Source organism: Mytilus edulis, chromosome 6 (assembly GCF_963676685.1).
Source record: "Mytilus edulis chromosome 6, xbMytEdul2.2, whole genome shotgun sequence".
In the NCBI taxonomy this organism is placed as follows: domain Eukaryota; kingdom Metazoa; phylum Mollusca; class Bivalvia; order Mytilida; family Mytilidae; genus Mytilus; species Mytilus edulis.
The window spans coordinates 28,310,865-28,325,396 of NC_092349.1; the positions used below are offsets into that span (position 1 = coordinate 28,310,865).

Below are 14,532 nucleotides of genomic sequence, written 5' to 3' on the forward strand. Positions count from 1 at the left end.
TGGTACTTTTGTTTTCCAAGTCAGCAGGAGGTATTCAAACTACTGAAATTTTGTTACATATCAATATTTTGAATAAAAGGAGGACATGCTGGTATCCTAAATTTATGCGAACAAAATTTTTTTGTTATCAAATTGCAATATTGCTGTCCATTGTCATGATTATATTATACATTGATTCCTGACATAAAAAATATGACTGATTAATACTATGCTGGTACGTCATGGTGTATATAGATTTACAAATTAAAGTGCACATATGGTCAGTTTTGGTAATGCGGTTAAATAATTTTGTTGTACAAGTCAGCTGGAGGTATCAAAACTACTGAAATTTTGTTACGTATCAATATTTTGAATAAAATGAGGACATGCTAGTATCCTAAATTTATGCAAACCAACATTTGTTGTTATTATATTGTAATATTGCTGTCCATTGTCATGATTGTATAATACATTAAATCCTAACATAAAAAAAAATGACTGATTTACTGTTTGGGTATATAGATTTTCAAATTAAAGTGCACATATGGTCAGTTTTGGTGGATGCAGTCAAATAATGTTGTTGTACAAGTAAGCTGGAGGTATCGAAACTACTGAAATTTTGTTACCTATCAATATATTGAATAAAATGAGGACATGCTGGTATCCTAAATTTATGCAAACAAAAATGTGTTGTTATTATATTGTAATATTGCTGTCCATTGTCATGATTGTATTATACATTAAATCCTGACATAAAAAATAAGGCTGATTAACTATGCGGGTATATAGATTTACCATTTAAAGTACACATATGGTCAGTTTTGGTAATGCGGTCAAATAATTGTGTTGTACAAATCAGCTGGAGGTATCAAAACTACTGAAATTTTGTTACGTATCAATATTTTGAATAAAATGAGGACATGCTGGTATCCTAAATTTATGCGAACCAAAATTTGTTATTATTATATTGCAATATTGCTGTCCATTGTCATGATTGTATCATACATTAAATCCTGACATAAAAAAATGACTGATTTACTGTCCGGGTATATAGATTTTCAAATTAAAGTACACATATGGTCAGTTTTGGTGGATGCGGTCAAATAATTTTGTTGTACAAGTCAGCTGGAGGTATCAAAACTACTGAAATTTTGTTACGTATCAATATTTTGAATAAAATGAGGACATGCTGGTATCCTAAATTTATGCGAACAAAAATTTGTTGTTATTATATTGCAATATTGCTGCCCATTGTCATGATTGTATTATACATTAAATCCTAACATAAAAAAAAATGACTGATTTACTGTTTGGGTATATAGATTTTCAAATTAAAGTGCACATATGGTCAGTTTTGGTGGATGCAGTCAAATAATGTTGTTGTACAAATAAGCTGGAGGTATCGAAACTACTGAAATTTTGTTACCTATCAATATATTGAATAAAATGAGGACATGCTGGTATCCTAAATTTATGCAAACAAAAATGTGTTGTTATTATATTGTAATATTGCTGTCCATTGTCATGATTGTATTATACATTAAATCCTGACATAAAAAATAAGGCTGATTAACTATGCGGGTATATAGATTTACCATTTAAAGTACACATATGGTCAGTTTTGGTAATGCGGTCAAATAATTTTGTTGTACAAATCAGCTGGAGGTATCAAAACTACTGAAATTTTGTTACGTATCAATATTTTGAATAAAATGAGGACATGCTGGTATCCTAAATTTATGCGAACCAAAATTTGTTATTATTATATTGCAATATTGCTGTCCATTGTCATGATTGTATTATACATTAAATCCTGACATAAAAAAAATGACTGATTTACTGTCCGGGTATATAGATTTTCAAATTAAAGTACACATATGGTCAGTTTTGGTGGATGCGGTCAAATAATTTTGTTGTACAAGTCAGCTGGAAGTATCAAAACTACTGAAATTTTGTTACATATCAATATTTTGAATAAAATGAGGACATGCTGGTATCCTAAATTTATGCGAACCAAAATTTGTTGTTATTATATTGCAATATTGCTGTCCATTGTCATGATTGTATTATACATTAAATCCTGACATAAAAAATATGGCTGATTTACTATACCGGTATATAGATTTTCAAATTAAAGTGAACATACGGTCAGTTTTGGTGGATGCGGTCAAATAATTTTGTTGTACAAGTCAGCTGGAGGTATCAAAACTACTGAAATTTTGTTACGTATCAATATTTTGAATAAAATGAGGACATGCTGGTATCCTAAATTTATGCGAACCAAAATTTTTTGTTATTATATTGCAATTTTGCTGTCCATTGTCATGATTGTATTACACATTGAATCCTGACATAAAAAATATGGCTGATTTACTATGCGGGTGTATATATTTACAAATTAAAGTGCATATATGGTCAGTTTTGGTGGATGCGGTCAAATAATTTTGTTGTACAAGTCAACTAGAGGCATCAAAACTACTGAAATTTTGTTACATATCAGTATTTTGAGTAAAAAGAGGACATGCTGGCACCCTTGATTTAGGGGAACAAAAATTTGTAGTCATTATCTAAATGAATTAAACTATTGCTGATTATGGCTGCATAGTTCAAGGATGTATAACTAACAAGGACGTATACACCTAACATCAAATATACTTCTTTTCAAAAATATACATTATATGATTGAATTTGATCTCGGAATATATATATATTCAGTGCCTATTATCATTGTGACCGAGATCGTTTTTATAATAGATAGATTGTCAGATCACAAATAAATTTGTGTTACGTTCTGTGCGTACTTATTTTCAAATATTTGTATTTAATCCTGTTCATAAAACGGAAGTATTAATTTTCAAATTACTTTATGTTCGATGCATGTTTATACTACGAAACAAAGATATTAAAAATATTTTTTTTTAAATCAACGAAGAGCGGTCCTGGTTACAAGTTAACTTAGTGTTTGAGCAGACCAGTGAAAAGTTAACTTGGGAACAGGTCTGGTTTGATCGGATTTGTCCAAGCAGAAGTTAACTTTGTGGCAGGACCGGTTTCCAAGTTAACTTATGTTAACTTTATGACAGGACTGGTTCCGAAGTTAACTTATGTTAACTTATGACAGGACTGGTTCGAAGTTAACTTATATCAATAGCGGACCTGTTTCCAAGTTAACTTTTTGGCAGAGATAAAAACAGTCCTAGGACCAAGTCCGCTTTTCAAGTTAACTAGATTTTGGTCCTAGGACTGGTCAGAGCAGTCCTATATTCGGTCACAGGTTAACTTTGACCAGTCCAAATGACTGGTTATCAAGTTAACTTGCTGTACAGGTTAGGAGTGCACCCATATGTATCAATTAAAAATAAATGTTTTGACAAGTTTAATCAAGCTTGGTGCATTTACCAAGAGGCTTTACAGGATAATTTGGTGGATTAGCAACTATACAACATTAGCAGACATCAAACTATTTTTTTTTTTTTTATATTTGTTTTTTGTTTTTTTATTTTTTTTTATTTTTCTTTATCATCTTTTAATTCCTTTATTTATTAATTCTCTATACTTTTTTTTTGTATGTCCTTTTAAATAAGGTACAATTATAAAATCCCAACAAAATGTTATTTTCAAGTTCTATACATTTTCTGATAGGTTGTATTATATTACATTCATATATATGAGCTTACTGTTTGATAATTGTACTGTTGTATATTTATATACATTTGTATGTTGGATAAAAAAAAAAAAAAAAAAAAAAAAAAAAAATGGGTTTTGCAACTACTCTATCGCATTAACGAGGCCCGATCTAGAACGCGTTTTTGAATAATGCGCAACTCGGGCAGTTTTCGGTAGTTGGTTTAACGGTTATAATATAAGACATAAAATAAATGTAGGCAATACCTTTTCTGATTACTTTAGGCACTAAAATGATAAAATAAATCTATTTTTGATCGTAGTTATATTTTATTTACATTTATACTGTTATTATTGTTTACGACATAGTTTCGCGCCATTTACGGCAATGTAAACAATATCCAGACGACATGCCTAGCAGAAAGAAGAACGGTCGGTTTTTGAAAAACTGTCAGGCAGAGACTTACAACAACAGATTAGACAACATTTCTAGACCCGATTTATCAACAACTGATTTTAATACACCATCTATACTCGATTTTGATACTACTTTTACACCCGATTTTGATACTACTTTTACACCCGATTTTGATACATCTTTTACACCCGATTTTGATACATCTTTTTAATACACCAGGTTCTTTCCAACATCATCATGACCACACTTATCAATCCTCTGCATCGTTTGATGAGATAAATGAGTTCTATTTTTCTGGAAAATTAAAGCCAATAGGTTATACCAGACATGTGATTGACATTCAAACCTTTTTTGATAATATGAGATGTTCTAGATGTGACATTACATTGAAGTTAAAAGATGGAATTGGAATTTTGCCTGCTGGTTTATGTGGTCACCTGATTGTTCGTTGTTATAACTGTAATGACTTTGTACGTGTTGCCATGGGCAAAACCCACAATTCATCCCATGGGCCAAGGATATTTGATGTCAACACCAAACTTGCAACTGGTAAGTGCAAAAATAAAATCTACACACCCTGTATATTTATACTTTATATTCACATGTAGCATGTTTACCTAGTACCAATTCCCAGACTGCAAATAATTATGATGTCTTGCGAGTGCTGCCTTGTCATGCTTGTAGTAGCATTAGCCTACTCTTTTTCGAAATCTACAAGGGTGTCTTTAACGTGCAACAGATATGGCTCTCTCTTAACACGGGTCAGCCAATTATCGTCCTCTTCCGACGGACTTTCATCGTTACTTTAGTTTATTGCTTTTTGTTGGTTTTTTTTCTGTCAGGCAAGAATGTAAGAAATACAAAATTAAATTTACAAAATCTTACATCACCCAGTGAAAAGGTACTTTACACAGTAGAATAAAATGCTTCATTGAGCGCTAATCAAACCCTGAACAATTGGGGCAATATTGGACACAATATAATTATTCCAGCTTGATACTGTCTGAATTGGAATTGTGATTAAATTTTTTGACATAATTATGATATAGCTTTCAGGGCCTTTTGAAGCTAACTACATGTATGCGGAATGGGCTTTGACTCACTGTTGATGGCTGTACAGTGACCTTTACTTGTTAATTTGTGTGTCATTTAGGTGTCTTGTGGACAGTTGTCTCATTGGCAATCATATAAAAAAGAAGATGTGGTATGATTGCCAATGAGACAACTATCCACAAAAGACCAAAATGACACAGACATTAACAACTATAGGCCCCGATAAGACAATGTAAAACAAGTCAAACGAGAAAACTAACGGACTTATTTATGTAAAAAAATGAACGAAAAACAAATATGTAACACATAAACAAACGACAACCACTGAATATACAGGCTCCTGACTTGGGACAGGCACATACATAAATAATGTGGGTACCCAAAATCAGTGTAAATTTGGTGTCAGAATGAGGCCACACTTAGAAATATTTTGGTTTGCCAAAACCCTACCCAACATATGCATCGAGACAGTGGGTATATTTGTTGCTAGTACGTAGGCTATTTCTTTTTTTTTTCTTTTGGCAAAGAGAAATTTAAGTATCAATGTTTATAAGTCTTCATGTCTATCTGAATAAAAATAAATATTTTCACATTAGCACAATAAAAGATTTTTTTAAGTAGGTAGTATTTTCAAGGTACATGTGGGTAGCGTTAGGGTAAACAAACCTATTCTTATTTAGGGTCTGATATAGTCTCCTTGTAATATATATAACTGTTTAACCAGACTTTTTATATTTATATTATTTGTGTATTGAAATCATTAAATACTTTTGTTTCTTTAAAAAAAAATAGCAATTAATTTGACGGATCAGTTGTCCAGATATACTGATCATTATTGCTAATTGTTAATAAAAATACACCACATAAAAATTAAATTGTCTATCAGCTCAAGACAAGATCTTAAGTAAACATAATTAGTAAAAAGGGCAAAGTGAGCTTTTCTCATCACTTTGCGTCCATCGTGGTTTTTACAAAAATCTTCTCCTCTCAAACTACTAAGACAAATTTAACCATCCTTGTCCACAATCATCGCGTATATCATTAGGGTATCTTGTTAAAAATTGTGTCGGATGCCCCCCCCCCCCCCCCCCCCCCCATCAATCAAGATGGCAGCCATGGCTAAAAATAGTACATAGGTTAAAATGCAGTTTTTGGCTTATTTTTCTTATAAAATTGATCATTAGGTCAAGATCTATCTGCCCTTTAATTTTCAGACCAATCGGGTAACTTGTTGTTGGGCTGCTGCCCCAGTATTAGTAGTTTTAGGAAAATTTTGCAGCCTTTGGTTATTATCTTTTGATGTCTCGAAATATCAATGTTATTTGTACAAGACTTAGAACATGTAGAAGCAGATAGAAAGCGAGACTGTGGTGAGAAAAAGTTTTTTTCCAGCCAAGTACAAATAAAATTTATATTTCGAAACAAGGTTTGCTGTTTCTTTATATACTGCAACTCTTATAACTGATCGAATTGACGTGTTTAGAGTAGAAACTATCATTTCTTACTTTTAAGCGAAAGGCTTAAAATTTCCGCCAACCTGTATATTTTATTAACGTCATCAATTAAACTGTACAGAAACCCATTGTCTACGTCATAAACAAGGGGATATACATGTACGATCACTGACTGTTAATCACAGATGAATATACAGTCGATGCAATTTTACTGCTCATATAGCACAACTGCAGTATGTCATCTTATATTAGTACTGTTGTTCAAATTTTTAGATTTAAAATATATATATATTAAATATAGGAAGATGTGGTGTAAGTGCCAATGAGACAACTCTCCATCCAAATAACAATTTATAAAAGTAAACCATTATAGATCAATGTACGGCCTTCAACACGGAGCCAACGGTCTAATCTATATAAAAACGAGTTACGAGAAACATGTATAAATTACATAAACACATGATAACTACTGTACATCAGATTCCTATATGTACATAAATGTATTGACACATACAAATACTGCAATTTTTTAAATGAAAATTAGGTATGTACCACAGTGGAATAGGACTAATACAACTTAATAATTTATTTACGTCACTTAATTTGCCAAATGTCAGTGAAAGCCTGATAAGAAGATGATGTGAAGAGGTTGGGCCTATAATAGAACATATAGCACAACAGTCCGTAGACAATGCTTTGTTTGAGGAGGGATTGCTAACAAAACTTGCGAGTAAATCAATGATGACTACTTAATGACAGATTTGTGTAAGCCTGATATTTTCTAGTATTGAATATTAATCTACAAAGGATTGAACCACTCTACACATTTCATGAATATTAATGTGAATGTGATTTGTTGTGTGAAAATTAGCACTATTTTGAATGAGCATGAATTGAAGTTTAAATCTTAATTAATGCAACATAAGTTTTTATATGTCAGTCTTTAAAGAAAAATAGGACTTTATTCATATGATAAACAAGAGGCTCGCTAGATCTGGCTTTGTTCACATGTAATTTGTCTATTATTTGAGTTTGTTAACTTTCAAAAAACCTGCTATGAAACAATGAACACCAAACTAAGTCTTAATTATCCTTATTTAGTACAAGGTTTGTGTTTTATTTTCTGTTTTGTAAAACAAACATGGCTGCCATTGCTATAAATAAATCATAGGGGTGAAATGCAGTTTTTGGCTTATAACTCTGAAACTAAAGCAATTAGTATAAATTTGACATGGGGTCAAGATCTATATTCCCTTAAATTTTCAGAGGAATCAGACATTGTCAGACCTGTTGTAGGTTGCTGTCCATATGTAGTGCTTTTATCTTTTAACTCTTCAATCATTTTTTTCATTTCAGGTACTTTACAAGCAGATAATGATGACATTAATGCAATTCATGCCATTGCTAGTGGGTCAGAAACTGCAACAGCCAGTAGTGGAATAGCTTCAACAGATAACACTAATCCTGTGTGTGACCCTATTAATGTAACTGGAATAACAGCATCAGCAGACGGAGCTTATCAGAGAAGGGGCTCAGGAAGGTGTTACAATAGTTTGTCTGGTAGCTATATCTTTATAAATTACCTATCTTATTATGGAAGTATTATGATCTGTTTACATGTCATACCAAAACTAAAAAAAACTTAATTAATTCTTAAAACTAAGAAATATTGAACAGATATATCATTCTTGGAAGCAGGGTTTCCGTTGGCAGCCTCCATTTTTACACATTTTGCAAAAAAAAAACTGTTTGCGATAAAAGATTCATCGTTTGCAAAAGAATTTGGCTAAAGAAATTATAACAATTCAATGTTATCCATCTTGTTTACTTTTTACGGGTTTCTTTGACAAAATGTATACTTCTTCAGACAATATTCAAAATTCACCTTGACCTCGTTAGATTTTGACAGAAAATGAAAAATAAGCTAAATGAATTTTATACATGTTATAGCTGTAGGCAACAACATATATTAAAATAAATGAAATTGAAGAATTATCATAGACAGGATGTGCCCATCCCAAGTCAGGAGCCTGTGAATCAGTTGTTGTGGTTTATTGATATGGTACATATTTATTTTTGTTTATTTTTATGCCCCATTGATGGCCATTATGTTTTCTAGTCTTTGCGTTTGTTCCTCCATTTGTCTGTCCCGCTTCAGGTAAAAGTTTTCAGTCTAAAGTATTTTTTTTGGAGTTGAAGTTCAATTAACTTGAAACTAAGTACAGATGTTCCCTTTTATATGCTCTTTCTTATTTAATTGGCAAATTAATGTTTTAATCCCATTTTTACAGTCCACTGAACATAAAATATGATAGTTAGGATAGGACATCCGTGTTCTATGGACACATTCTTGTTTTCTACATGAATGAGGCTGTTAGTTTTCTAGTTTCACTTTGAATTGTTTTATTTGTCACTTTGGGGCCTTTAACAGTTGACTATACTGTATTGGCTTTGCTCATTGTTAAAGGCCGTACAGTGACCTATAGTTGTTGATTTCTATGTCATCTTGGGCTCTTGTGGAGAGTTGTCTCATGTGCAATCATACCACATCTTCTATTTTTGTTCTCTTTTGTTTTTTTTGTAAGTAAGGAAAATTGTATGTAGAATATGTTTATGTTTGTTGGCAAAACAAAATTGAAAATGGCATAGAGGTAAGAAAGAATATTTTCCACCAGTAGAAAAAAAAAACATGCGTATAAAAATGAACAGGGTTATAAAAATACATTAAACATACTCTTGGTATCAACTATTTTTACGAAGGGTACAATAATGTGAAGAAAAAAAAACAATTATATTTGAGGAGCTACATTCCTTTTGACATGAAAGTGGGTGTAACACGTAATTAATGAAATCCAGTAACATAAAAAAAATATTCAATGGAAAACTTTTTTTGTAGGAACAGCTTCCATGATTGGGAAAAAAACAGGAAAGGTTGTTGGCTATAGTGCTCGATACAAGAGATGCAGAAAATGTGATGTGGCAAAATTAAAAAAAACGGTTACCAACAACACATAAATGTCGTAAGAATTGGTGTGGCTCAGCCAAATCTATGGAACCAGACATGATTGTGGAAATACTCAAAGACGCCAAAAAGAAAGATACCCCGGTAATTACACTTATAGGAGATGACGATTGCACAGCATTCAATCGGGCAAGATGTAAAGTCGACTCATGTTTGGAAAAGGTCAGTGACATCAATCATGTAAAGAAGAACATATCAAATAGGCTCCACAAAATAAAAGGCAAATATAAAGAACTCTCTGTAAAAACCATTACTGATCTCCTAAAAAAAGCTTTTCTTTCATGTTAGCCCAAAACAAAGGTGACTCAGACAGAATAAAGAACAGTTTACCATCTGTAGTGCTACACCAGTTTGGTAATCATGATGGATGTGGAGATTGGTGCCAAATGAAAAACAAACCCACAGCAAAGCATATAAATCTACCATGGGGTGCAGATGTGAAAGATGAAAACTTGAAAAAAGATCTTTTAAAAGTGTTTACAGACCTTGACCCGGGAAAGTTGAGCAAACTAGATTCCAGTAATCCTAATGAAAGCTTTAACAACACTGTTCGATCAAAGGCCTTAAAAGACAAGCACTACAGTGAGAGTGGAAGTTTAGCTCACAGATTGTCTGCTGCTGTTTGTCAAAAAAATAAAGGCTACAAATATGTTGCACAGGTACTAATAATTTATTTATATAAAGTAATATGAAAACATTCATCAAATTACTTTTTTAAACAGATCATATGGTTTATAAACTTAAAAAACTGTAAAACTGGTTCACTAATTAGGTTAAGTTGAAAGATAAACCATAATCACATGAAACTCATATAGATATAAAAAAGAAGATGTGGTATGATTGACAATGAGACAACTCTCCATGAGACAAAATTGACACAGAAATTAACAATTATATATATAGGTGACTATACGGCTTTCAACAATGAGCCAAGCCAATGTAAAACAATTCAGAGAAAATTAACAGCCTTATTTTTATAAAAAAAAAAAAAAAAGAACAAAAAACAAATTTGTTACACATAAACAAACGACAACCACAGAATTACAGGTTCCTTACTTGAAACAGGCACATACATAGAAAAAATATATCAAAAAGAATAATATAAATGTTGTTTAGGATGGTAGCTTTGTGAAATGTTATCATACACAATGTAAGACACAGCTCCCAAGTTCTTGTGTGTGTTTTTTCAGGTCCATGAAGAGCTTGGTCTTAGTCCTGGAATTGCCACAACAGTAACAGCTGCAATAAGAGACAAGGATGTTAACAGGAAAAGGACTGTAGCAAAGACTAAGGAATTTAAGGTTTGATTTAAAAACATTTCAGAATTTTCATTTGAACACAATCTTTATGCATTAAATGACTTTGAAGGAGATTGATAAATTCTAAACATAGTTTTATGCAGCCTTTTGAAATTTCTTATTTTCATGATAAAAAAAATTAAAAATCCTGTTTTGTGGGAGTTACATCCCTTTGATCATATAGATAGAAAGTTTTTAAATAAAAAAAAATCCTCTAAATTGATGTTTTTTTTAAATTTTATATAAAATATTTTCCTATTGTATCATTATAACTATGTGAATAAACATTACATTTTTCATGCTTTAGAGTGTGTATACTTTACTTTTTAAATGAAACAATGCAAAGGAATGTTTATTTCTTATATTTTACAGTTACAACGTTTAAAACTTAAAAGTCAGAGATCTTCAGAAACAAGAAGTCATGAAATCAAGGAAGGGGACACTTACTGCTCAAATGTCATTGGTATGTATAAATTGTTCTTAAGATAGCTAAATGGGTTTACAAATATACATTAGCCATCTTTTATCTATACATTTTCAATAAGAATTCTAAAAAAACAATAATTGTTCCTACAACATATTATCAAAGCACTACCGGTATATAAAATATATTTCAAAATATTTGATATAAAATTATAGTTATAATAGATTAATTTGGGATTTACTATTTTCTAACAAAGAAAGATAATTTTTGTTAGAGTTTTTTGACAACATAGATGTTTGGGGAATATGATTGAACTTTCATGATGAACCACCTTTTAATATAATTTTGACAATGAAAGAAAACGACTAATTTCCATTAATGAAATTGCCCTGCTAACATTATTGGTAAATTATTTATAATACTGTTACTCTCTTTTGTGGTTTGTATTTCACATCTAATATTATTTTTTTTCTCAAATATCCAAATATACAATTTTCAAATATCCAATTATCCAATATATAACAATATCAAAATAAGAAAGAATTTTGAAATCAAAATGTATTTTGAAGATTTAACAAAAAGAAAGTGTTTCCATTACTTTTTCATATGACAGTGGATTACAACAAAAAAAACAAAACAGTTTTATTACATCCCTTCTTTCCAATTTTATTCATTATATTGAATGTTTCCAGATAGGTCTTCTTACAAGATGCAATTTGAGCTCAATTGTATATTTTAGCTGATGCAGAAGAACCTGATTTGACAGTTATTCCAGGACCATCAGAGGACTAGGAATCTATTTTTTTTCAAATAAAAATGTACAATTCAATTCCTATTGATATTTTCTATGTGTAAAATAAAAAAAAATAAAAAAAGTTTTGAGATTCTCCGTACAAAAATGACAAAACCCAATAAACCATTTTTTTTTATTTCTTTCAACTTAAATGCATTCTTTTATGTATGTATTATAAGTTTGTTTTATTTACATTTCCATATTTCATTTCAGTTGTTTTTGATTATTTAATTTTTGCTTGTGAAGATATGATAATATATGACTCTTGAAATTTTTCACCCCACCCCACCCCACCACCCCCACGCCCCTCCTAGTGAAATTTTACCTTTTAAGCATGTTTTTTTAATTAATAGTAACAGTTTTGTTGATCAGGGATAACAAAGAGACAACTTATTACATTTTTAAAAATTAATTGTGGATATTTTGATTTGATATCTTGATTTCCATTTAAAAAAATGGTAAAATGTGGGTTTTGAGAGCCCCCCTATCAAAAGTTTCCCCCGCAACACCTGGTTTTCTGACTTTGAATGGAAAGAGTGATGTTTGATGCATGTCATATGTGAAAAATAAAATTAGTTATTGAACAGTTTTTTTTTTAAATTCACTTTTAGTTCATTTCAGGGCAATTTTTACTATATATCCATTATAATATTAGCCCTATTTTAGCATGTCCCTCCCGTTACTACAATAAAGGTAAGGTATATATTTTTTTAGCTTAATCCATTCATTATACTTAAATAGGAATTGAGGAAAAAATTCAGACATAGTTATTGGTCAGATTTTTCATAATTCTTTTAGATTGGGCCTCGTTAATACGTATTATTTATGTTACAATAGTCCCAGGGTTACAGAAATAGTTCTATGTAATCTAATCATGAGACATATTTGCAAAGTCATTATTAAATTGTTTGAATCACATGGTATTTATCACAAGACAAAATTAGTATACCTCTGTTCAATAGTGATGATTCGATTGAACTGAAACAAATCTAAGGAAACACATCAACTGTAAGAGGAAAACAGCGGAACCACAGAAACACTGAACCGCTGCAAAATTACTTTAAAACAGACTATTTGATAACCACTACCATATTCCTGACTCGGTACAAAAACAATGTCGGTCAGAATCCAGTTTAATGGCTAGCAAAACCTCCTGATTATATGGCAATGTTAAAAATACCGCTAAAATGACAAAATTACGTGACAAGAATACAATACAAATAAAACGGCAATTACTCAGGACTGAGAAAGACATGAATACATAATATTATAGCACAAACAACACGTAAACCAAAGAATATCGACGAACACCTCAAATTGATTTACGACAGCACAGTAAAATTATCCACTGTGCATCATACGAATGTATCAACGTCAGAAAAAGTTATGTTATAAATAAATTTCTAAAAATATAATAGTAAATCAGGACCTTCAACTATCTTCAGGGGTAAAATTGGCAAAATGTTTTGAATTGTAGTAGTCTATAGTTGCCGCTTTTCTGTGGATGATCAAGTTTAAACTTTATTATGTGCCATGAGATCATTTTACTGTCTTGAGTAAATTATGTTTCTTGTTTTCTCTAAATAAATTTTGATAGCAAAGATACAAGAAATGTTTCTTCCGTATCATGTCCATCAACTAATAATAATCAAGATTGAGAAGTGAAACATGCCAGATGTCCTACATGTCTCTACTTTTGGCAAGACCAAAACTATCTCGCCTTGTAAAGTGTAAAATTTCTACAAATAAATTTTCGACAGACTTTTTAATTAACCCTACTTTCATTAGATTCGCATGTTTGAAACATTTAATTTTTTGATACGCAAAAAGAAATGCAAGTTGATTATGGGAAGCAAATCAAATTTGAATATCTGTTATTTTAATGTATAGTAATATTTGAATTATAATTGAAACATTAGTTTTAACAACAAGAATACTTCTCCGAATGTACATGTACTTGGAAGATAAAACAAAATTCACAAAACTCACTTAATTACTGAAATGATGTTTTGCAAAAGGTTGAATAATCATCATTAGATTTCAGGAAATACACGTAATGTCTACAATTATCAGGCAGTCATGTCTTGGCGTTACCTTATTGTCTACCATTTAAGCTTACTGCATAATTTCACCTATTGCCGCCACTAACATATACATCTTTTAACAATTAATTATATCTACGGTACCGAAAACTGTTCACATTTATGTGTTCGGTCATTCAAGGGTACTTATCATTGCATATTAATGAAACGTCATTAATGGATGAGTCTATGATTACAAAGAGCGTTTCAAACAACTACTATTAAATTCACGCTTGAGTAATATATTATGTTTTCAGTCTGGTTTTTTTTATAATGAACCATTCAGATCATATATATAGTTAGGCTCAACACGCTCGCTAGAGCAACGTGTTAGCTCCTGTATGTTGGAGCTTAACATTACAGTTTTTCTATGTACCTAGATCAAC

The 14,532-nt window shown here is 31.1% G+C and overlaps 1 pseudogene; it reads left to right on the forward strand.

Annotated features, from left to right (window-relative positions):
• Positions 1–9,433: 9,433 nt before the first annotated feature.
• LOC139526050 (uncharacterized) lies at positions 9,434–12,064 on the forward strand (annotated as a pseudogene).
• Positions 12,065–14,532: the final 2,468 nt, after the last annotated feature.